General features: G+C 42.3%; 1 protein-coding gene across 4 annotated transcripts in view; it reads right to left on the reverse strand.

Annotated features, from left to right (window-relative positions):
- The window catches only part of CYRIB (CYFIP related Rac1 interactor B), a 113,881-nt gene that overhangs the window by 28,446 nt on the left and 59,738 nt on the right, over window positions 1-25,697 (reverse strand). For all 4 annotated transcript variants that reach the window (XM_070392337.1, XM_070392334.1, XM_070392335.1 and 1 more), the window contains one exon: window positions 15,783-15,821. The gene's annotated coding sequence lies outside the window, so the exon portion shown is untranslated. The remainder of the gene's footprint in view (window positions 1-15,782; window positions 15,822-25,697) is intronic.

Raw genomic sequence — 25,697 nt, forward strand, 5'->3', positions numbered from 1 at the left:
TAGTACATGATAAAAAGTTTAATAATACCAAACTTTTACAGTAAGGAAAATATAAACACTGTTCCAAAATCATCAATCACATCCAAACAATTACTTCAAACTGGCTACTAAATTTATTCAATAAGTTTTAAGAACCATTTAGAAATAGCCTATTTCACAGCTTTACTTTTTAAAAGCTTTCATATATATATGGAATTTCTGTTTCCAAATACATAAACTCTCTCACTAGAACTAAGACCAAATATACAACAGATTACCCTAGTCCCGTGGTCGGCAAACTGCGGCTCGCAAGCCATATGCGGCTCTTTGCCCCCTTGAGTGTGGCTCTTCCACAAAATACCACGTGCGGGCACACGTACAGTGCAATTGAAACTTTGTGGCCCATGTGCAGAAGTCGTTTTTCGGCCTGGGCGAGTCTATTTTGAAGAAGTACTGTTGATATTTGGCTCTGTTGACTAATGAGTTTGCCGACCACTGCCCTAGACCATCAAGAGGTGCCGGAGGAAGAGAGGAGGGAGAGATTCCTTTCCTTACCTTTTTACTTGAAAGCCACAGGTGATTCTCAGGGAAACACTGAAACTAGCCAAGTTTGTCTGCTCCACCTTCTTATCTCCCCTTCACCATTTAGTCCTACTTTCGAGGCGTCCTAGCCAAATGTGACCCTAACCCCCTCTCACCTGGCTTCATACTTAGTCTGATCTATTCACTCTCCACAAATACTCAAAAATTTAGCATTTCTTACCTCTTCAGTCCAAATAAACAGTTAGATCTGATCAAATAATGGAATGATACCCTCTCCCCTGGGAAACTGACCTTTAGCCCATTTCACAACATCCCCTTTCCTTAGACTGCATTCCAGTTGCTAAGACCATTATCTTTCTCCTCTGGACTTGCCCAGGATCCAGACTGCCTATAGAATTCCCCTCCGAAAAAGCCTGCTTAGTGTCCTTTAAAATCTGAGTCCCTGGTCCCAAGCTGCTGGCGCCATTCTGGGGTTCAGCCCACCTGTTTCCAGATGGCCTAATAAATTCATAATTATTTACCACTTTTGGCCTCATGCGTACTTCCTTTGGCGACCCTAATAGACTCTAAGTTTGAAATGGCCCAGTGTATCTAGTACAGTTTCACAACCTCAGCACTATTAAAACTGGGCCTGTCTCACACTGCAGGATCCTTAGCAGCAGCATCCTGGGCCTGTAGACACTAGAGGCCAGTAGTAACTCACACAACAGGTTGGAACAACTGAATATAACTCCAGATATTGCCAAATGCCCCAGGGCAACATCGCCCCTGGTTGGGAAGCCCAGATGTAGTACAACAGCAGCCCCATGCACCCATGAAAGATGCTGTGCCAGCACCCATACCATGTGTGTATCATTTCAAAGATCTGAAAACAGTTCATTATGTTATCAGCGGTCATATCTTTTTTTTATAAGGAAAAACAAAAAAAAAGGAAAACCACATCCTAGTCTTGCATTGTTTAACTCTTCAGCCAAAAACAAAACAAAACCTACCGTCCCCTCAGTGTGGCTGATTTCAATGAATACGATATGGTGGCTGATTGTTGGTTCTGGTCCATTGTCATACTGCCTGGATTCAAACCCTAACTCTGTCACTTCCCAGCTCTGGGACTTTAGTCAGGATTCCTGACTTCTCCACATCTCATCCGTACAATGTCCACAATAATAAACATCACTGCAGAGGCTTCCTAAACTGACAGGGGGGTACAGGAAGCCTGGCATCTACTTGCTCCTGTGGTATGGCCATGGCAGAGCTAGAGGATCTGCTCCAACAGCAGAGCCGGCGGAAAGCAGCTCTGGAGGGAGTGGCAGCCTTGTTTCCTGCACACACACACTCCACCCCCCCAGCAGCCAGGCAGTCACATAAGAATGACGCCAGCGGATGCAATACAACAGAGGCCCCATGCAGAAAGCCCCAGAAGGTGTCCTCAAGTCCTTGGTTTGTGATTCCATTCGTTCCCAGGTTCCAGCTGCCATTTCCCTCAGTTTAGCTGCTAGATTTTCCTCAGGTTTTAAGATACCCTCATTTCTTTCAACCAACTTTCCCTTTACCTGTTTAGCTGATCTGGGTTTCGGTCATTTGCATCTAAAAGAGTTCTGAATAATAAGACTTCTAAGCTTCAGATGAATACAAAAATCTGATGCAAAGGATAACAATATATATAAAAGAACTTTCCGATTCTATACAACTTGGTCCAAAATGCTACTAATTTATTCTAGAGGCACTATTTCAAAGTAATTGATAAATATATTTAGAACAGTAAACTACGGAGTCTCACGATCAGAATTTAGGAGGAAAAAGCTAAAGAATTTTCTTTCAGTTTACTTTTGATTGTAATCCTTGGATTCAAACTAAATATTGTAGATATTCATTGAGTAAGCTAAGGAGAAATTTAATACATAGAAACCAAATGTAATTTACTTCCAGTGTTTGTGATATTTCTGGTGGAATTTTGTGGCAGTGAGCTCTTACATTGCATGTTGGTTTCAACACTGGCAATGCATCTGGAGAGGAACTCGCTCTTCCTGGCCAGCGGTCTGCAGCATGTCTGAGCTCACAGAGGCACTAACTACAGCAGACCATCCCCCACAAAGCACTTGAAGTTTTCATAATTAAAACAGAAGCCAAAAGAAACACAACTATACAGCTCTGCACTACAGTTAATACACTAGTTCTCTCTCTCTAGAAAGTTCCTACCAAATGCGGTTGCTTTCTTTCCTCTTTTAAACTCCAGGGCTTCCCAATGCTGTCTCCTCTGCCTGGAGGCTAGTCCCATGGCAGGCTGCTCCATCCTTCCTGGGGCCTTATCTCAAGTGCCCTCTTCAGAGAGGCTTCTCTCTGACCACCTTATCAAGGGCAGTGGCACCCCTGCCCCATTATCTCCTACCACACCCCCCACTTACTCTTTCAGCATCCACAGCACAATCTGAATCACTCTTTTGGCATCAGTTTTCTTCAGTTCAGTTTATAAACTTACTATTTCCAAGTGGGGGATGAGAAGGAAGCAAAACCCAACAGTGACTAGCTTCATTCTAAATCAGGATTTCTTAAACTTGGCGCTATTAACCTTTGAACCACATAGTTCGTTTCTGTGGGGTCTGCCCTGCGCATTGTAAGCTATTTAGCAGCACCCGGGATTCCTGGTTATCTCCCCAGCACCAGTGTGATAACCAATAACATTTCCGGATACCAGGTACTGCCAAATATCCCCTGGGGGCACAAGTGTCCGCCCATTAGGAATCACTACTTTGAATGAACATCCTGTTTTGTCCAGTGATCCTGCTACATACCTCCCGTCAACCTCCTCTCCCACTCTGCCAGGTGACCACTCCACAGGCTTTTTTAAAATCTCCTCAAACCTCCAACAATTTACCCTCTATCCTCACATGTGTGAAATGCCTTCATTACATTTTTTACCAATAAAAGAAAGAAAAAGAAACAACCACTCCTGGTTTGAAATGCTTTGTCCACAGACAATCAATGACAAGCTACTGAACTCCATCCAGCACACTGCTCCTCTAGACCACGCATGGAAGGCTTCCCTGACCAACCCATCTGTCTCTTCCCCACTCCCATCACTGTCACCTTCCCAAATGGATGGTCATCACACTCTAACACAGTCACCCCTTTGGTTACCTGTCCCCCACTGCCGGGTGAACCTGAAGAAGGCAGGGGCTTTGCTTTGTATAGTTCTCCATCCCCACGTCCCAGAACAGTGGTTGGCAAACTGCGGCTCGCTGGCCCCTTGAGTGTGTCTCTTCCACAAAATACCGACTTCTGCGCATGGGCCACGAAGTTTCAATCGCACTGTATGTGCGCACCCGCACGTGATATTTTGTGGAAGAGGCACACTCAAGGGGCCAAAGAGCCGCATGTGGCTCACGAGCCACAGCTTACCAACCACTGTCCTAGAACAATGCCCAGGATGTTGGAGGTAGCCACAAATGTTTGTTGAATAACTGCATGATTAGAAATCCACACTGAAACAAAACTTGGTAAAATTATAGGAGTGTTCCAAGGAGGGGAGAGGAAAGACCAAAATAAATACTGACAATTGAAAACTAAGTCTTTTTTAAAAAGGCCTTAGAATTTAAAAAGAGCTCACTGCCTTCCCAATAAAATAGATGAAGACAGCCTCTGTCTTCCTTTCTTCCTTTCTGTAAAAGCCATAAACTTTGTGTACAACTATTAAGAATTTTCAAAATGTTGCCCTAACTGGTTTGGCTCAGTGGATAGAGCATCAGCTTGTGGACTGAGGGGTCCCAGGTTCGATTCCGGTCAAGAGCATGTACCTTGGTTGCGGGCACATCCCCAGTAGGGGGTGTGCAGGAGGCAGCTGATCAATGTTTCTCTCTCATCGATGTTTCTACCTCTTTATCCCTCTCCCTTCCTCTCTGTAAAAAATCAATAAAATATATTTTTTTAAAAAAAAAAAAAAGAATTTTCAAAATGTTGATTATTAGGGAAATCTGACCTTATGTTGTATGCTCAGAAACTATAACACACTGTAATATAATAAAATATATTTTGCACGAGCAAAAATAAAGAGCATCACTTTCCTAATTCTTCTTCCAAAGACAAACTACCAGATATACAAGAGATGCTGGAATTGCTTTGTCATATAGTCAGCCAAACAGCTATTACAGGTTAAAAATCTGCTTTAACACTTAAAAAAAGTATCGATATTGTACTCTGAAGATAATAACAATGCCAACACAAAAAATATTACTAATACGCAATGGTGCTTTCAGAGACTGTAATTCATCTGCTGGAACCTGCTGAAGAAATAGCCAAACTGAGCAATTACAGAAATATCACATGGCACATGCCAGAAAGCTCCTTCTGATCAATCTACTACACAGCAAATAATGCCAGGAGGTGAATGCAAAGTTGAAAGGCAGGTGGGAACTTACAGTTTTGCTATCTGGAAAGCCACTTACATAACTCCAACTCCACATTTCTAGATCTCAGGTGATTGCATAGAGCAGCAGGTACAAGCTGAAACAGTAGAAACCTCAAAAAAAATTCAAATGATACCAACAATCTCACATTAGCACATCTGCTTCTGAAAATATTCTCCTTCCCCAAACATGGCACAAAGCCTTATTGTAGAACTACTTCTATGAAGCTGCAACATCACCTTCTGAAAGCAAAGGTGGATTTAATATTGCATATGAACAGCAGAGTGGCTATGAACAGGAGTGTAAAACAAAAAATGTTTTAATATGTCCAACCTTCAAAATCTGACTATTAAAATTAATGACACTGTAGTCATTAAATTTTGATAAATTTCCAGATTTATTAACGTATCTGAAAAGCTTATTCTATGATGACTTTGGCCTTGGTCTTAGCTGAATATTGACTTGACTGGCCCAATGTGTATTTGGTGCATCTCTGCTACAAGTAAATCTTCCACAGAGTGCAGAGTAAATGTCCAATAAAAACCTACTGAATTAACTTCATACCTGTACATAGTGGGATGCAGTGGCACCACTTTTCTGAAGGATCAGCTGGGTACACAATTACTTAAAGGAGAGGCATAATCATACTTCCTTCCGAGCTTCTGAAACGGTGCAACTCACATTAGGAACATGGCAGCTGAAGGTAGTAAATGGACTAACTTCAGGGAAGACCTTTAACACCACCAAGAGGTGAGAGCCAGAATAATGGAGATAACCACTCAAGCAAGCCTACTAGTAAAGCATTTGCAACAGCTACCTGACAATATGCTGTTGTCTCTAGTGACTACACGGCCAATGCACATCACACCTTAGCCTTCTTCCCACACCCACTTCACTTCCTTCTTTCCCCTTTCTTCTCAACAAGAGAAGTAACTAAACAGTACCTTCTGTTCTAGCACAATGACCAGTAGGCAACAAGTATTTGTTCATTAAGTGGCATAACCAAGATCTCCCTTCTTCTCTTGCTCTTCTGTTTTCTGACTTTTGTGTGGTCAGCGTGCTTGAGTAGAATCTGAGCCCCCCCAGGACTTCCACTCTCTCCCCACTCATGGTTCCACTGAATGTGATAAAGTGAGCAGACGTGACATCCCCTCCGGGACTCCATATTCCCCGGGGTCTTCCTCCACCTGTACCCTAGACAATTCGGGCAGGAGCTATCCAAGAACCAGAACTCTGAGAAGCAGCATGAAAATGTCCTCACTGTTGTACATGTATAAGTGAGTGCCGAGTAGTCAGAGGTGGACTGTGACTTACTTTTCTATTATCTCTCACCCCCAAGCCTAACAGCAGATTGGCAGGTGAGAACAAAGAAGGTCCCTCTCTCTCTGTTTTTCAAATCCCATCAGCATTTCCTGTCAGCAAAAGACAGGCATGGCTCCAGGCTCTGGCTTCCTGTGAACTGGAGCAGCAGTGCAGGGCCTAGCCTCTTCAGAGGTCTGAGCTTCCAGACTTACGGGGTAGCCCTCCTCCTTCCTTTAGTTCCCCTGCTTTAAAAGTGGTATTTGCTTCCTGTGGTTACCATTAATATCTAAGTTACCTCAAGTGACTAAAAAAGAACTGTATATTTGGTCTTTAATCCCAGCTCCTCACACAGAGCTCCTAATCCCCTGGAATTTCCTGGGTGACGGAGGCTCTCGTTTTAATGAGGTGACTCTTGGCAGGCCCCTAAATAGTTGCAGGATAGAGGCTCCTTACCAGAAAGCATGATCAGAGGGAAGGAGCTTTCAGCCCCAGCTCCTGATCTCTGGGAAAGGGAGAGGACTGAAGAATGAGCTGATCACAAATGGCCAATGATTTATAATCAGTCCTGCCCACACAATGGAACCTCCATAAAAATACTTTTTTAAAACCCTAAGTGACAGGGTTTGAAGACGGTCCAGGTTGGTAAACACATCCGCATGCTAGAAGGGTGGCACACCCCACTGCACAGAGCTCCTATGCTCAGGACACTTCCAGGCCTCACCCGATGGACCTCTCCACTGAGCTGTTCATTTGCATCCTTCATAAAAATCCCTTACAGTAAACTGGTACTAGGAAGTGAAGTGAGCTCTGGAAGCCATTATAGCAGATTACTGAACCTAAGAAGGAATCATGGGAACCCCCAATTCACAACTGTCTGGTCACAGTGCATAGGTCTAGGACTTGTGATTGGCATCTGGAGTGGATGGCAATGTTATGGGACTGAGCCCTGAACCTGTGGGATCAGCACTAATGCCACGAAGTCAGTGTCAGAGTCAGAGTGAATTGCAGGACAGTCAGCTAGTGTCCTGAGAGCTGGAGAACTGGATGGGGGGAGGGGAGAAGAGGAGGGGGTTATCCCACACATTTGGTGTCAGAGGTGCTGTGAATACACATGCTCAGACCTCAGCATCCTCTTTTTGCTCAAGCTTCCAACGCTCATGTATATCAATCCATATGTTAAATTCCCGATTGTAAAAACCTAGCAAGGTTTCTGCTTTCCTGGCTGAAATATGACTGACACAGAGAATTCTAGACATTAGCTGAACTTTAACCTTATCAACAGTATCTACTGTCATCAGGTACTAGTGTAGCTATTAATCAAGTGATCCGTTGATTCTCCTTCCGTGGCAAAATGGACAGGAAGAGATGCACGAATTGGGCATTACTGGGTGCCCAGCTGCACAGCATCATAGTAGCACTAAAACCTCTCCATGAATCCCTAGCACGTGTCAAGATCGACATATTATATTAGTCTAGTAACTATACGGAGTTAAGCTACTTGCCTTACAGAAATGTGACCTAAATGAACTGTGCAATGGAAATTGGAAGACTTGACTTCTAGTCCCAACTGTATCGCAAAATATGTGACTTCACACAGGTCAGTTTACTTGTTAGACTGCATCTCTCACAGCTGCTGGCTGTGACGCTACATGCTACGTTGCGTCTTTCCTAATGCTGACATCTAGTGGATATACTTAGAGTTAGTATTTTAAGGGGAAAAATCTTATTTAAGCTATTTTAAATAAAGACTCACTGGAATGTGCAATACATATAGTAAAGCAGGAGGCCAGTATCGCCCCTCACATAGAAGTGAACCATAATAAAATAGCATTACATCAGACTGTTGCAACATCTTTGACAGGTTCAAAGATTACTAATACTAGTACTCTTCCATGCCTCTAGCCATTAAAAATTAAACCACCAATGCAAATTACTGCCTCAGTTGAAAATTTAGAACAAGAAAGCAAAAAACTGCTTCTTGCTATGTCTCCCAGCAGGTACAGGCACAGGGTATGAGAAGGTCTAGTACAAAGTTCCAAGGTAACTAATTTAGGAGTGGACAGAATGGTGAGTGTCAGAAATAGGGGGAAAAAAAGAAAAACTCAACATTACCCATTTCACAAGAATTTATTATGAAGGTTTCCCTTGAAAAAAAATATGATTCGATTATAAACAATCACCATTAAGTGCTCTACTTTCAAATGACTTAAATTTTAGACTTCAGTCAATTTTTAGAAACCAGCCAATAATAAAATGATGCACAATTAATCCAACATACATCTTGCCCTCAAGAATCACACAAAACTTGTATTAAGCTGAAATTCACCCACTTGTTAATTTCTCCTCATTGGTACCAGTTTTCACTGGCCTCCTAGAACCAAACAAAACAATACCTGTGCCAGCTGAGAACCTATTAAATATTTGAAATACCTTACTATATATTAAACTGAGGTCAAAAGAAAGCCATCTATCAGACTAAATACATACACTCATACATGCAAAAAATTACAAGCAAGCTGTCTCCTGTCTAGTAATTGTGAGGATTAACTTCTGAAAGGGAATAAAGTTTAGGAGGAGTTATTTAGGAAATACTCACTATAAGGACCTTCTTAAACAGAGACTAAAGGAACTAAGGGCACAGAACTAGCTTTCCTGGAGTTGGACTATAATTTCACCTTTGTAACCAAAGCATCTGGCAGAGGGCCTTGGATGCTGTAAGCACTAAACGAAAGTAAAAGTCAATGAATGAGATCTTACTGTGTGCCACATACTATGCTAAATAGTATATGCACAGGATTACCTGGTAAAATCCTCAACCATTTTATGAGGTTGGTTAGCATTACAATCCTCATTTTACATCTGAGCAACCTGAAGGTCAGAAGGATTAAACATCTTGCTTCAAATTCACTCCAGCAAATCTGGGTCCCAACAATTCTCTTAACCATTTTGCCATACTGCTTCCTAGTCATAAATGAAAATACACATAATTCATCCAAAAAGTTTTATAATATTTCAATTGTTCCTAACAGAAATTAATTCAACACCAGTATTAAAATTTCTAAAGTAGAAATAAAATTCTGAGAGATTAAAATTTTAAGAAAAAAAATGATGACTAGGAAAAGATGACAGATAGTATTACGAAATGTCCTTAAAGGTTTTCCTACTAAGTCTTTGTTTGAGCCTGGCACACTAACGGAATTCATACAGTGACATCACAGGGGGTCACTGCTACATGTTTCCCTTGCTCCTGAACTGCAATTAAAATCATTCCCTTAAATATAACTCCTCCAGGCTCATCATAATCAAACAGATCACAAAAGCAAAATAAATTTTCTCTTCTTGGTAATCATATAGTTTTTAAGATATGTACTTGAATAACTCTACATTTTTAAATCAGTATCTTGTATTATCCTTAAAAGACTCTAACACAAGTCATTACATTTTGATATTGAAGAAAAGATGTAATTATAACTGGATGTTTTCATTTTATCATTTTTAAAAATACTATTTTACTTCAGTTGGACAGTGGGGACAGATTCCCTGTGTAAATTTAAAAAGCATACTCCATGACTATTTTCAAAGGACCAGGCTGATACCTTTCACTAAATAGCACTGTAAGCACCGATTTACCACCAATCCCCCCCCAAAAAAACTAAGATTAACAAAAAATAGGAGGTATTCCAATGTTTTCCTATAGTGGAGCTTATTAATTTTAAATGGATTTTTCAAACCATTAAAAGAAATACAGAATGCATATATCACAAAGTTTTCTGAACTAAATGTTATCTAATAATTATAGCTTTGAAAGCTCCACACAAGGACAATATTTATTTAAACCAAAGTTCAATTCACTTAACAACTGTGAATATTTTCACCACGTGTCTGAGGTACGAGGAAGGAAGTGAAGGGAATGAGAAAGGATACAATATTTGAGCCCAAAATATAGGGTTCATGAAGTGACTTGAAACCATGTAGCTCAATTCTCTATAAAAGAAAGAAACTGAGGACTAGAAAAACTTGGTGACTTGGGCGAAAGCAGCAAATTAGTTTTTTGAAAGTAGGGCTTAATCCATTGACCTTGGCAATGCAGCTTTTGAGAACATCTTTAAAATATGGCATCAGGGTCGGATCACACTGATAGAACCAAAACGCCCAATAGCCAGATACTCACAATGTTCCCTTCAAAACAAAGATTAGGCTATCAACCAAATTTCAACAGATCTGCCATTCCCTTTATTGGTAGTCAGCTACAAGGTGGTGAACACATTCAAATTTAGTGACACCACTCTGGGCTCTTCCTAACTTAGGCTGGCACATCGTCACTGTAGAGTTCTTACTGCAGATGTAACTGAAAAACACTGATGATGTTTTACAAGTCTTGACCTTGATGTGTGTGTTTCTGTGGTAGGCAATTAGACAGACATGAGCAGAGCAAGGACCATGGACCAGGTTCAGAAGGTCACCAGGGTGGAACGCTCAGGGTGCCTAGCAACAGGCAAAACTGGGAAAACAAGGACCTTGGCCCCAGCGTAACCTTTCCTCCCCTAGCATATCGCTGGTCATGCAGTTCAGACCCCCTGACCTTTCATATCATAGCTGGTCATGAGGTTTGGATCCTCCCCTGACCTTTCCTCCCCTGGCAATTTGCTAGTCATGGGGGAACCATAAAAGGGGTCACAGAATAGCTCTTCAGCACTCAGCTCCCAGGACATGAGGTTCTGACCCACATCAAATACATCTAGGCCTCAACTGTGTTTCAGCTCCAGGCCCAGAGAAGCAGCAACACCTGACAAGCACCACAGTGGCTGACATCAGGACCAGATGCATGGACTAATGAACCCCTGCCCTGGCGCAGACCAATCAGTAGAGGCCAAGACCTGAAAGTCCTGCCACCTGGGAAGCTGATGAATATTCTACTGAGATCCTTCCCTGGGACCTCCCCTAAAACCCCCACCGTTAAGAGCCCTAGGGCCTTAGGGAAAAGCCACTCTCCCTCTCCCCTTTCTCTTCCCCCAGGCGCATCACCGTAATTTACCTTTCTCCCTCCTAAACTCCAAGGCCCTTCTTGTGCCTTTGTTACTTGTTTCCTGGGCCCATTTCTACTAGGCTCACTTCTACCTCTGTGACTTTCTAAATAAACTTTCTCTTATAGTTTGAGTCTGGGCTCTGAATTCTTTCTTGGCCATAACTCAAGTACTGAGACTGTGGAACCAAGATCCAGTCTGACTCCACTGGTGTAACCTTCTGGTGCTCGCCAACATTTCCACAACACAGGCATCAGAGCACTTACCATCTGCATCTTTCCATGGTAACGAATGATGGCATTTCTCTGGTTAACTGTTGGCATCTTGAACTATTTTATATTAATACTAGAGGCCCGGTGCACAAAAATTTGTGCACTCAGGGGGGTCCCTCAGCCCGGCCTATGCCCTCTTGCAGTATGGGGCCCCTCGGAGGATGTCCACCCCAGTGGGGACCCTCACCCCATGGAGGTTTGGCCAGCCTAGGTGAGGGGCTGATGGCTGTTTTCAGGCTGGCCACACCCCCTTAAGAGTGGGGGGTCCCCAATGGGGTGCCTGGCCAGTCTGGGTGAGGGGCTGTGGGCTGTTTTCAGGCTGGCCAAGCACCCTGGCAACGTAAGCTCCCAGCCTCTCCTTTTTTTCTTTTTTATTCTGGGATTTATTTACCTTCTATAATTGAAACTTTGTTGCCCTTAGCAGAGGCCTGCGGAAAGCTTGGCTTCCTCCATCACCAGGGGCAACCCACTCCTGCTCGCTCCAGCTCCGTGGCAACGGCTGGCTGAAAGCAGGTATCTGGGGTTTGTTTACCTTCTATAATTGAAACTTTGTTGCTTTCAGTGGAGCTCAGAGCCAGGCCACAGCAGGCGGGGAACCTTGGCTTCCTCCATCACTGGAGCAAACAAGCCTCCTGCTCGTTCCAGCTCTGTGGCTGCCGGCCGCCATCTTGGTTGGGTTAATTTGCATATAGTCTCTTTGACTGGCTGGTGGGCGTGGCTTAAGGCATAGCGAAAGTATGGTCAATTTGCATGTTTGTCTTTTATTAATATAGGACTAGAGGCCTGGTGCACAAAAATTTGTGCACTCGGGGGGGAGGGTGGGGTCCCTCAGCCCGGCCTGTGCCCTCTCGCAGTCTGGGACCCCTCGGGAGACAACGACCTGCTGGCTTAGGCCTGCTCCCGGGGGGCAGAGGGCAGGCCCAATCCCTAGGTGCAGCCCCTGGTCAGGCTCAGAGCAGGGCCGATTGGGGAGTTGGGGCGCTGCCCCCTGTCATGCACAGAGCAGGGCGGATCGGGAGGTTTCGATGCCACCCCTAGTCATGCTCAGGGTAGGGCTGACTGGGGGGTTGGGGCACCGCCCCGTCACACTCAACACAGGGTCGATGGGGAGGTTGCGGCGCCACCCCGTCACGCACAGAGCAGGGCCGATCAGGGGGTTGGGGCACTGCTCCCTGTCACTCACAGAGCAGGGTCCATCAGAGGGGTTGGGGCTCCGAACCCTGTCATGCACAGAGCAGGGTCGATCAGGGGGTTGGGGAGCTCCCCCCTGTCACACACAGAGCAGGGCAGATCAGGGGGTTGCGGCTCCCCACCCTATCACACTCAGGGCAGGACTGATGGGGAGGTTATGGCTCTACCCCGTCACACACAGAGCAGGGCCCATGGGGGTGGGGGGGTTGGGGCGCTGCACCCTGTCACATACAGAGCCGCAGGGCGATCAGGGGATTGGGGCACCTTCCCCTGTCACAAACAGAGCAGGGCGGATAGGGAGGTTGTGGCCCCGCCCCCTGTCACACACAGAGCCGCAGGGCGATCAGGGGGTTTGGGTGCTGCCCCGTCACACTGATCCCGGTGCCGGGAGGCCTCGCGGCTCTGCTGATCCTGGTGCTGGGAGGCATATTACCCTTTTACTATATAGGATAGAGGCCTGGTGCACAGGTGGGGGCCGGCTGGTTTGCCCTGAAGGGTGTCCTGGATCAGGGTGGGGGTCCTGCTTGGGTGCCTGGCCAGCCTGGGTGAGGGGCTGATGGCTGTTTGCAGCTGGTCACACCCCCTTCAGGGTGGGGGTCCCCACTGGGGTGCCTGGCCAGTCTGGGTGAGGGGCTGAGGGCTGTTTTCAGGCTGGCGGGTGACTGAAGCTCCCAACCTGTCCTTTTTTTCTTTTTTTTTTTATTCTGGCCCAGCTTTAGCTCTGAAGCTTAGCTCCAGCTCTGAGGCCTCGGCTGCTGAAAGCAGGTATCTGGTTTGTTTGGGTTCTATAATCGAAACACTGTTTCAATTCCAGCTCTGAGATCCCGGCTGGCTGAAAGCAGGTTACTGGGGTTTTGTTTAGCTTCTATATTTGTAACAATGTTTCAAACTGCAAGCTCAGAGGCCGGCAGCAGCAGGCGGGGAACGTTGGCTTCCTCTGTCACTGGAGCAAGCAAGCCTCTTGTTTGCTTCAGTGCCTGGCTGCCGACCGCCATCTTGGCTGGCAGTTAATTTGCATATCGCCTTGATTAGCCAATGGGAAGGGTAGCGAAGGTACGGCTAATTACCATGTTTCTCTTTTATTTATTAATATAGGATATGTAGTTCACGTTCCTGAAATTAGAATGTGTGTTCTTCGGAGGCAGGCAAACTCCAAGGCTTAACACATCATCTACACCATTTTCCAAAGAATGCTGTTTCTGTGATTATTAACCAACAAACAGAAGTTTCTTCAAAGCTATTTCAAAAACTTCTAGCCCACACCATCAGGATATTTCTTAATGTATGGATGTGTAGCCGAAACCGGTTTGGCTCAGTGGATAGAGCGTCGGACTGCGGATTGAAAAGTCCCAGGTTCGATTCCGGTCAAGGGCATATACCTGGGTTGCAGGCACATCCCCAGTAGGAGATGTGCAGGAAGCAGCTGATCGATGTTTCTCTCCCATCGATGTTTCTAACTCTCTATCTCTCTCCCTTCCTCTCTGTAAAAAATCAATAAAATATATTTAAAAAAAAAAATGTATGGATGTGTAGTGCTACTTCTTTAAGATTAGTGATACAGAACATAGAAAACTGCACTTATCAAATAGGACAAAGAATTTGTCTGGCTGATTTTCACTAACAGGAGTCCTTAATCTGGGGTCCAGGAGGAGAATTCAGTGCCTGTGAATCTGGATGGGAAACTGTCACTAACCTCTAGGTCAGTGGTTCTCAACCTTCCTAATGCTGCGACCCTTTAATACAGTTCCTCATGTTGTGGTGACCCCCAACCATAAAATTATTTTTGTTGCTACTTCATAACTGTAATTTTGCTGTTTTGAATCGTAAATATCTGATATGCAGGATGTATTTTCATTGTTACAAATTGAACATAATTAAAGCATAGCGATTAATCACAAAAACAATATGTAATTGTATATGTGTTTTCCGATGGTCTTAGGCGACCCCTGTGAAAGGATCGTTCGACCCCCAAAGGGGTCTCGGCCCACAGGTTGAGAACCGCTGCTCTAGGTGGAAGTTAGCAATCCTTCAAGTAAGATTCTAGGCAACAAACCAAAGAGTATTAGAAATACCTCTGAGCTTGTCATCCACAGAAATCAGAGGTAATTTCAAATTACATTATAATTACTGCAAACTCATCACTATTTAAAATTACAGTATTTAGCAGAATTGTCCCCTAAGCTTATTTTCAGAAGCATAGATCTATCAAACTTTTGTATTTTTTAATATTTGTTAACTAGTTCAATATTATCTGGTTCCTTTTTTAATCATACGTATTTTACTTCATAAAATAACTGTCAGAATCACTATTCTGAGAAGGGATTCAGAGTTCACTGATGACCATAGAGGTCATGGTTCCAGAAACCGTGAGAGCTCCTGCACTGCGGGCCAGGGCGCAGGTGCGGGCTCCAGTCCCACAGGACCATTACAGAGCTGTCACAGGGGCCTAAGAAAAGGTCAGGCACCTTCTGAAAGGAAGTATCTCTACCTATGACTAGGAGGAGGACCAGAAGAGATTTAAGCTGGTCATTTTCACTTGAACGTAAAGAGTCTGTAGAAAAATTACACTTTCAAATACCCATTGACTTGTTAGAATTAAATCAGTTACAGGACTATACGTGTTTGAGTACTCAGGACCCATTTTAAAAAGGACCAAAACCAACAATTGGTAGAATTCCCATTGAGAAATATGTAAAAGTGTTCTCCCTTCTTCCAAATAAATACATAAATTAGTAAATAAACATACTAGAATTATGGCTTAGACCTTTTCTGATCAACCATATTGGTGATAGCTGAAATGATTTAAAAGGGAATTTGCAAAACAAAACACATACCTCTACTATGAAAAGCTGTAAAAAAAAAAAGGTCTAATTAAATTTACATTTCCCCACTACTTCCTAGACTAAGCCAGAAACTAAACACTACAGGGTGTTATTTCCTAAAGACATTTTTTAGCAGTACAATATATGTATAGAACATTTCCTTATATTATGTTTAGCCAATGTAGTTTTTAATTTAAATCATGATGCTTGTTGCATTTGAATAATCATTTCCCCCAAAGACATATTTACCTTCAGCCAGTGCTGGTGATTCTGCCCTCGTCCCTCTACCTGTTTAAAGAAAGAAAAAAGGAAGAAAGTCTAAAACATTACTATACTTTAAAACAACTTTATTTTATTAAAACTAACAATAAAATTCATGAATGCAACTACATATTACAAGTATATGCTGTGTGTGTGTGTGTGTGTGTGTGTGTGTGTGTGTGTCTCCTTGGATTAACTCAGCAACTATTTACAGAGGACCTACTAAGAGTAAGGCATTATATTACACTCTGGAAAACACCAATAGTTGATAAAACACTATAGTTTTCACCCTCAAGACACTCAAAGACTAATAAGTATACTAAGAAAAGTACACTATTCTCATTATAGCTTATGAAACAAGATAACAAGGGAAAAATTAGTAATTCTTTTTTATTCTTGTAACAGTGGCTTAAAATTATTAAAAGAGGCATCCTATATAATAAAGAGCTAATATGCTAATTAGACCGAACAGCAGAACGACCTTCTGGACGACCTTCCAGACAAAGCCAGGGCTGCGAGGGCCGAGCCCCCTTGCATGAATTTCGTGCATCGGACCTTTAGTATTTCTATATTCTATCACAGTTTAAGTTCCTTCAGTTTCAATGCACTAGTAAAATGTCAGGTTTATTACAGGTGTGAAGATTATATTCCATAACAATAACCTATTATTTGCCAAAGGCAAATCTCTACAGAACTCTTCTCTCAAACTCCCCAAAAGGCTGACATGCCCCAGCTCAGTCCAGGTCCTCCCCTCTCCATGATCTCACATTATCCCATGGATTTACGTGTCATATATCTCAAATGTATTTATTCCGTCTCAATATTTCTCCAACACCATACTCTCATACCACTGCCTGCTCAGTACATCCACTAAGATTTCTCATAGATACCTTAAACTTAACCTGTCCAAAGCTGAACTCATCTTCCCTTCTCAAACCTATGGCTGCAGTCTCCCCATCTCAGCTGATGGACCTCTCTCCTTCCAGTTGCTCAGGTAAAATCTTTGGATTCCTCTACAACTTCTCTTTCTCACACATCCCATATTCCACTCAAACCCTCAGTACCTGGAATCTTCACGCCTCCTATTCTATCTCCTATTAACTCAAAGTTGAAGGTCAGCTGCATTAGCAGCATTAGACCTATTACTTCCGTGTTCAAGAGCCTCTAGAACGGACTGCAAAGTGAAACACATATGGGGTCGGCAGGAATCAGGTTGCAAGTGCCAACTAAGGCAAACAAACATGTATGCTTAATCTAAGGGTGCCACTGCTACTAACATACCCTGCTGCTGCGTATACTTGTAAACAATTTTTAAATGTTATTAACTAATTAAGTAAATTTTCTAAACACTCAGGAAGCCAAAAGAAAGTGTCAGAGGGCTATATTTGGTTAATGAACCATTATCAGTTTAGAACTTCTGCTCTAGAATTTTGCATTGTCTATAAATTGTATTTAATCATCCTAATTTTTCACTTTTCTCTACTAGTTAGGAGATGAATCGGAGCTGTTTATGTTCAAGACCTAACCACTCTGGTTTTCCTCAAAAGCTCCTCTTGGATCAACGTTACTACAAATGGAATGAATAAACACTTTTTGCTTTTTCTGCCAAAGGAAAACTTCCTTCCCTAAGGCTGACTGCAGCCACCCAGAAATAAACAAAACAAGTGGCTTGGCTGGCCACCTTCATACTTTCATAAACCACAAGGGGAAAAACCGGTGCCGCTTGCATAAAACCGTAGAGGAAAAATCCTATTTATCCTGTCTAATTCTTAATAAATCAAGAAATAATAAGACACTATAATTGTTTTCATCCTTCTTAATCAAATGTCAGGGCATAAACAATGGTTATTAGATAATATGTAAATAAGATAATCCAGGCATCTAAAAATAAAATTCACAAGCCCAGAGGTTCTTCAAATAAGTGTTAAAAATTTTCTGTCTCCAGCAAAACATAAAACGTAACAGTTATGACTTCAGAGCATTCTGTCACACATGGACAGCTCTGCAGTGTTTCAAATGATGGTATAGAGATCCAGCTGGTTATGCAACACAGACTGTTCCTTCTTTGGTGTATGATAAAACCGAATTCAATTCAATTTGTTTAAGTTCTTGACATATGCAAAGCAATCTCAAAAACCATCTTAGAAACAGAATAAAGCACTTGAATTAAAGAGCCTATTGACCATGTTTCCAGATCAGACAACATCATAAAAGTGCATTATTATATAATTCCAACAAGTACAGTCTCTGGGTTTTAATTTTAAACCTTCAAAAGGTTATTCTATATCCATTTGAGGAAAAGAAACATACAAGTCTATGAAAGTTTTTTGAAAACAAAACAAAACACAGAAGAGCAAATGAGAGGGATCAGTCCTACTCACCAATAATTGAAATTGTGTGGAATTGATATATATATATATATATATATATATATATATATAGTGTCAGGGGAAGAGAACAGAGAAATCAGATTAGGTCCAACTGTGTATAGGTGTAAAAAAAGTATAACCACCAAATATTTACCGGAAAGTCTATTATGTACATAATAACAAAGTAGGTGCCTAGGAGATGCAGTGATGAAAAGAGCATGCTCTCTAAAGCATGTAGCCTTACTGTGGCAATTAACATGTTCAAGGTCAAAAAGAAGTAGTGTGGCCTAAGCGCCATGGCAGCTGAGAGGGTTCATCGAGGGGCAGAGCGTGGAGGTCAGGTACTAGGAAAAGACTTCATGAAGCCCTGGTAGCTGACATAGGTTTTGAAAAATAAACAGGATTTGCACAAGCAGGAAAAGGAGCTAGAGGTTCACAGAGACTATTCCACGTGAGGACTGTATAAAGTAATCATCAAAGGGCAATGAAGAAAGAAAATGTTATTTAATGTAAATAAATGGTACTGAAATAATCCCATGGAAAACTGAGATGAAACCTTCTCAGCCTATAGATACTAGATAGGTTAGAATTTAATTTCTCAAAACTAAATTGCAAAATATAGAAAATACTATCTTACTGATCTTTAGAGGAATTATCTGAAGCATTATATGAAATTTTAAAAGAAAAGATAAGACCAATCATTAAAATTTTAAATACAGAAAATCCAAAATGTTTCAATAGTTCATGTAAATGTAGATAAAATCACACCAAGAGAGGAAAAGATTACTTTGATAATTGATAAGAGAACGCAAAACAGTAAATATACATGGAAAACCTGACATTGTTTCTGGAATGAGAGAGATCTGGGTTGAGTTTCCACTTTCTAAGTTCTCTGAGCTTCTGTTCTGTTATTTGTAAAATGGAGATTTCCACTTATTTAAAGAATGTTATCTAAGCACCAGTTTCCTTTACTAAAAATAAAAATCCCCTCAGAGCTTATGTGAACATTATGGAAATGCCAGGCTGCGGAGCAGGGTCACTGCCTCTCTCACACTGCTCCATCCTGACTGCCTAGGCCTGGCCAGGACACTGCAGCGCCCGCCCGCCCGCCCGCCCGCCCGCCAGCGAGGAAAACACAAAAAGCAGAGCCCCAACTCCTGCATCACGGATGCGAAATGCCCAGGATGCTCTCAAACCACCGCCCTCTTTAGCCGCGCACAAATGGCAGTTCTGTGTGTTGGTTGCTCCACTGTTCTGTCCGCCAACAGGAGGAAGCGCAAGGCTTACAGAAGGATGCGCCTTCAGAAGGAAGCACTAAAGGCACCTCGAATCAAGATGAGTGGGGAACCATCCCAATCAACACATTGTGGTGGATAAATAAACAAATGAAATGTATCCGTTAAATAAAAAACTAAAAACCCGTGCTTACAATGCGTTCTCTCTGCAATGGTGCCTTCCCTTTGTTTGAGATAGTCCACACTGCTGCACGAACGGCGCTGAAAAGGTCTCCTCTGGGGCCTACCTTTTCTTTAGGCCTCTAATTCATATGCTTCCTCACGAAACACCGACACAGCAGTAAAACTACTTTTCATTACTTCTGAAAATCCTTCACATTTCAAATCAAAGGTGAAATCCTTAGCTACACTAAAACTACCATTGCTTACATCCTTGATAGTACTCTGTAGTCATACTGAATCCATTAATCATTCCGTATTTTTAAGGAATACATTTAGAGGAAGCAAAACACATGTTAAGGAGAGTCAGAACATATTTAAAACTATAGGAAACACTTACTATAAGGAGGGAAGAGGGTTATTAGTATTTGTGACTACCTACTGTGTATCACACATTTTACGATGGACTATAACTTTTCATAACCACCACAAAATAGGTGTTATCCTATTTATAAAAAGTAAATGAGGAAAATCAACCTCAAAAATGACTTTACTTGTCCACATCAGTGCTAATAAGGGGTTGATCTGACTCAAGCACAGATCTGTCTGGTCCCAAAGTTGATGACACTTTATTCACGACAAAATGCCTCAATGGACACATTCTCATAAAAATTCATTTTCATTGATACTTTTCTCATTAGAAAAACAATTGTGACCATTACCCTGAACAAGCAGAATCTGTGGGATGTAGCCATAATGCAACATTTTGTCCTACCACTGTGCTTTAAAGTTATTCTGTGGCGACAGTAATGTCCCTGAACTCTTATTTAGGCAAGACTAGGACACTGGTCATTTTCAAGTTATAAAAATGATCTGAGCTTAGAAATTAAGAGACCCAGTTTAGTATAACCATAAGAAGTTTTCATCCAAGGTTCCAGCTTCTCCCCGTCCCAGCCCTGCCTGTGGCAGGCTAGCCTGTTCCTAGCCTAGGTGGCACAAGGAGGCTGCCTCACCCCTCCCCTTCCACCTCAGGTGTCACTAGAGGGCTCTCTTGGCTGGGCGCCAAGTGTTTAAACCTGATCTGTCAGGGAATGCTTTCAGGGATTCCTTGCATGCTCTCACCACTCCGGCCCTGGGGATCTGTTACTACAATTCCTGGCCCTGGGGATCTCTCATTGCAACAATTCCCATGATGCAGAAAGACAAATCTCCTCTGGGAAACCAGTCATTTCTTTCCCTAGCGCCATCATCCCACCCCCGTGCCCATACCACCCTGATCCTGTGGGCTTCCCCTCATAGTGGCCCTCATCTGGTCTATGGGGAACATGTACTCTTGCCCCAAAGAACTTCAGGAGGACGGGCAGTGCCCCCACACAGTAACCTTGCTGTGCTGTGCTGCCAGGACAGCCAGCCTTTCTTACACCCAGGCCCGAGGGAGACAGACATCCACCCAGTGCCCCCTAAGCTCTCCAAGTCATTACCATAAAGCCCCTCACTTGGGGGGAGCACTCAACTGGGAGGGAGGGGGATTAGGGGAAACACCAACAACTTGGTTCAAAAACTCTTCCAATTTACAACAAATCACTTCAAAAACTCTTCTAATTTCCACTTCCTGAATCTTTATACCAGCAGATGGGGTGTTAGAAGTCACAAGATCTATTTCCTGCTTCTTTCTTTAGCAAGACTTGCAAGGTATTCTTACAACTCACTATAGAAATGTGCATCTATTGACTTAGGGCCAACTCAGAATAAGACAGTTTCATTTTTAACATCTTATTACATAATATACTATTTAACATTTTTCTAAATTTTCCACAAAAAGCAGAAGAAAAACCCATAATCCCACCACACAGTCAGCTACCATTAACATGTGTTTACTGCTTTCCTTTCTGTAAAGAGTTCATTTGTCATCTGAAAATTTCTTAGTTCAAGTTTTAATTTTTTAAATCTTGTACAAGAAACCTCATTTATATAATTTCATTGGGCAAGCAGCTTCCCGCACAATATAAGCATGCCTTTTTCGAACACCAAATTTCCACTAAACCAACGGGAAGATGGCTTTCCGAAATCTGACTCATTGTATCACTCCCCAAACTCACAACCTTTAATGTCTCCCCAATGCTGGAGATTAAGCTCCAATCTTTTTAAATTAAGTGTAATCTATAATAATAAAAGCATAATATGCTAATTAGACAGCCAAACGACTTTCTGGATATCCTTCCAGACGAAACTGGGGCTTCGAGGGCTGAGGCAAGCTGCTGTGGCTGCAGCTCCAAGGGCAGAGCTTCTTGCATGAATTTCGTGCATCGAGCCTCTAGTCCAGGGGTGGGCAAACTTTTTGACTCAAGGGCCACAATGGGTTCTTAAACTGGACCGGAGGGCCGGAACAAAAGCATGGATGGAGTGTTTGTGTGAACTAATATAAATTCAAAGTAAACATCATTACATAAAAGGGTACGCTTTTTTTTTTTTTTTAGTTTTATTCATTTCAAACGGGCCGTAGTTTGCCCACGGCTGCTCTAGTCTATAAATAAGACCTCTTACACCTATTGCATCTCTAAATGTGATTTTAAACCATGTATTCATCATGAAGAATGATACTATAAGAAAAGGTGAATGTCAGGGGAGTTCCTGGTTTTGACCTGCTCTTAGAGGAGAAGTGTTTCAAAGTTTGGTCCCAGTCTCATGATGGCCACGGAGAGTATCTCGGGAACAGTCTCCACTAGGGTTACAAGACTGAATTCACAAAGTGCAAAAGAGCAAAGGTCGATCCTACTTTATGAACACGGTAAAATTCAGCTCCTGTGGGATCAGTCCTGTATAACTGCAAATGAAACCCTATCAGCACACACACATATTTACTGGCTCCACACTCACCACGACAACTGCCAAAAGTTAATCTAGTACTCAAGAGCAGATTTATGGAAACTTTCAATGTTTAAAAGTGGATTTAGGGATTAATTTTGTTAAAGTTTCACACATAATTTGCCATCCAGTCGAAAAGCACACATTTAAAAATTTGTTTTAAAGTTATCTTTCAGCAGAGGAAGTGAGAACTAAATTCCATTTAACATGCTAGCAACGAAAAAGCGTTCATAGTTCTTACCCAAAGAATTTTGCTCTTCTCACAAGTTCATGTCAGTAAAAACTAACGGGATTACAGAAGTGCCTGAAGAAAGCAAATAATCAGTCCTCTCTTAAAGCTGACAATAAACGTATTCACTCAAAAAGAACACAAGAACAATGAGCGTGGGCAAATACTGGCGTGTCTTTATGTGTAACTGTGAGGATATGTATGCGCTCATACAACATGCATGTGTGTGCAGAAAAGCTAGAAAGATGTCCCCCAAAATAGTAACTACTTAGATGGTGACTTTTGCTTTTTTGCTTTTACTTTTTCTATTGTTTCAATTTTTTATAAATATGAGGACATATTCTTAAAAGAAAAGAAGAATGCTATTTGTGTTATCAAAATATGATATGAAAATCTACAGTGATCAAGACATGTGGGACTGGCAGAAGGACAGACATGTAGACCAATGAAACAGAAATGAAAGCCCCGAAATAAACACAGATCTCTACAGCCAACTAATGACTAACAAAGCTGCCAAGGCAATTCAATGGGGAAAACAGGATCATTTCAATGAATGGTGCTGAGACAACTGGATATCCACATACAAAAAGATGAGCTTAGAAATTTACCTCACGCTATATAGAGTTTTTTAAACATAAATCATACACGTAAATGTCAGAGCTAAAACTACAAAGCTATTAAAAGAACACATGGGAGTAAATCTCATGAGCTTGGGTTAGGCAAAGATTTTTTAAACACAGCACCAAAAGCATAATCCTTTAAAAAACGGACGGACGGGAGGGAGGGAGGGAGGGATGAAGGGAGGGAGGGAGAAAGGGGGGGAGGGAGGAAGGGAGGGAGGAAGGAAGGGAAGGAGGGAGGGAGGGAGGAAGGAAGGGAAGGAGGGAGGGAGGGAGGGAGGAAGGGAGGAAGGAAGGAAGGAAAGAAGGAAGGAAGGACTGGATTCCACCAAAATTCAAAATCCTTGCACCTCAAATGATACTATTAAGAAAATAAAAAGAGCCCTGGTCAGTGTGATTCATTGATTAGAACATCAGCCCACACACCCATGCACCAAAGGGTCATGGGTTCAACTCCTGGTCAAGGGCACATACCTGGGTTGCAGTCCGATCCCCAGCTGAGTCAAGATGCATGCGGGAGTCAACTAATCAATGTCTCACATCTCTCTCTCTCTCTCTCTCTCTCTCTCCCCTCCTCCTCCTCCTCCCCTTCCAATCAATGGAAAAAAATACCCTGGGGTGAGGATTAACAAAAAGTTGCTTATAAAGAAAGAACACAAAATATTATCTAAAACTAAGTCCTTAAAAGATACATATTTAATAAGCTAATAAACTACCAAGAAGGGGTCAGTGACACATACCAAAGACAGAACCCTGGCCAGTTGTCACCATGACACATACCATAATGGGACTTTGGCACACCCATTTCAAAACGTTGCCAACCCCAGGCTACATAGTTTGACTACTGCTTCGACATACTGTTCTATAAATAAAAAGGAAAATCTTTAGTTAATATATTCACATATTTAATATAGTAAGTCCCAATTATCAAAGACTATTTCCAAAATGCTACAGTCCTTGATTGTGAGGCATCAACCTGCCTTTACCCACTAGCAATTCAGAACTGGCACCATCATAGCTAGATTATTTTACATCTCCAAGTCTATAAATTCATGTTCACTTTAGCTCAATAAATGGGAAAAAAAGAAGCTGACTTCTCTGTACTTTTAAAAACAACTTGGTAAATATATTTATGTAACACCAGAACATATTAAATATTTAAGTCAAAACAGGTTCAAACATAACAATCTTCAGCAAGTAAAGTTAGCTTTCAAAATAAAAATATTGGATGCTTATTTACAGAAAGTAACTGGAAGGTCGGAATTAAATGGCACTAATCCTATCCTATCCTATATAATCAAAGGCTAATATGTAAATCGACCGAATGGTGGAACGACCGGTCCCTATGATAAGCACTGACCACCTGGGGGCAGACCCTCAAAGCAGGAGCTGCCTCTGGTGGTCAGTGTGCTCCCACAGGAGGAGCGCCGCTCAGCCAGAAGCCAGGCTCATGGCCGGTGAGCACAGCAGCAGCAGCACTAAGGATGTCTGACTGTGGGGAGCGAGCCTAAGCCATCAGTCAGACATCCCTCGAGGGCTCCCGGACTGCAAGAGGATGCAGACTGGGCTGAGGCCCCCACCTCCCAAGTGCATGAATTTTGTGCACCGGGCTTCTAGTTGATAAAATAAAGCCTTATCCTTTAAAGTGCGCACACATATACATATACACACACGCACAAGCGCGCACACACACACACACACACACACACACAAGCATGAACTTACACACAAGCACACATGTGGAAAACTGCAAGTTTAAAACTCTCCCAGCTAACTATGCCAGCCTCTCTTACTTCCCAGGTCTCTACTGTCCCAAGATCTAAAGGAAAAGAAGCCTAACTTTAAAATGCTGGGCTTAATTAACATTGTTTTGTATGTTAGAATTTGCCAGAATTTTAAGTAGAGAACTTTAGGTAGACTGATATAAACAAAAGAAAAGTAATCTCATACCTTGCAACCCAAGGTGGTTTTCTCATATTTCACTTTAATGTTCCTGAAATTCTTAAAAGGTCAATATATTTTTTTTTTTTCAAATCAAAAGATGTCTAAACATGTTAGTCATTACTTTTTGAGTAAATGTCCTTACCACTTGCCTTGGAGAAAAGCTCAAAATTCCAACAAAATCACTACATTTAGGTTTGCCCCACCCACCCCCAACAGATCAAGGAAATGAACAGCAATAACACTGTGTATTGCATTCTTACTAGGTGCCAGGTACTTTTTTTGACTCAGATTTATTGAGGTATAATTCACCTCTGTTGGGAAGGAATTGTCCATAGGTCTGTCTTTTCTGAATGTGCTGTAAGCTGAGAGTGCCGACTACCCTTTGCTCTGGACTACATTCTCAAGGGTATCTATTTAGCAAACAGCCTTGAAAGACACAGTGTCTCCCTCTGGAGCAAAGGACAGGTATGCCTAGGGTCTGG

The sequence above is a fragment of the Myotis yumanensis genome, unplaced genomic scaffold (genome assembly GCF_028538775.1).
Source record: "Myotis yumanensis isolate MYYU_CA2020_CCGP unplaced genomic scaffold, mMyoYum1.0.hap1 SCAF_15, whole genome shotgun sequence".
NCBI lineage: Eukaryota > Metazoa > Chordata > Mammalia > Chiroptera > Vespertilionidae > Myotis > Myotis yumanensis.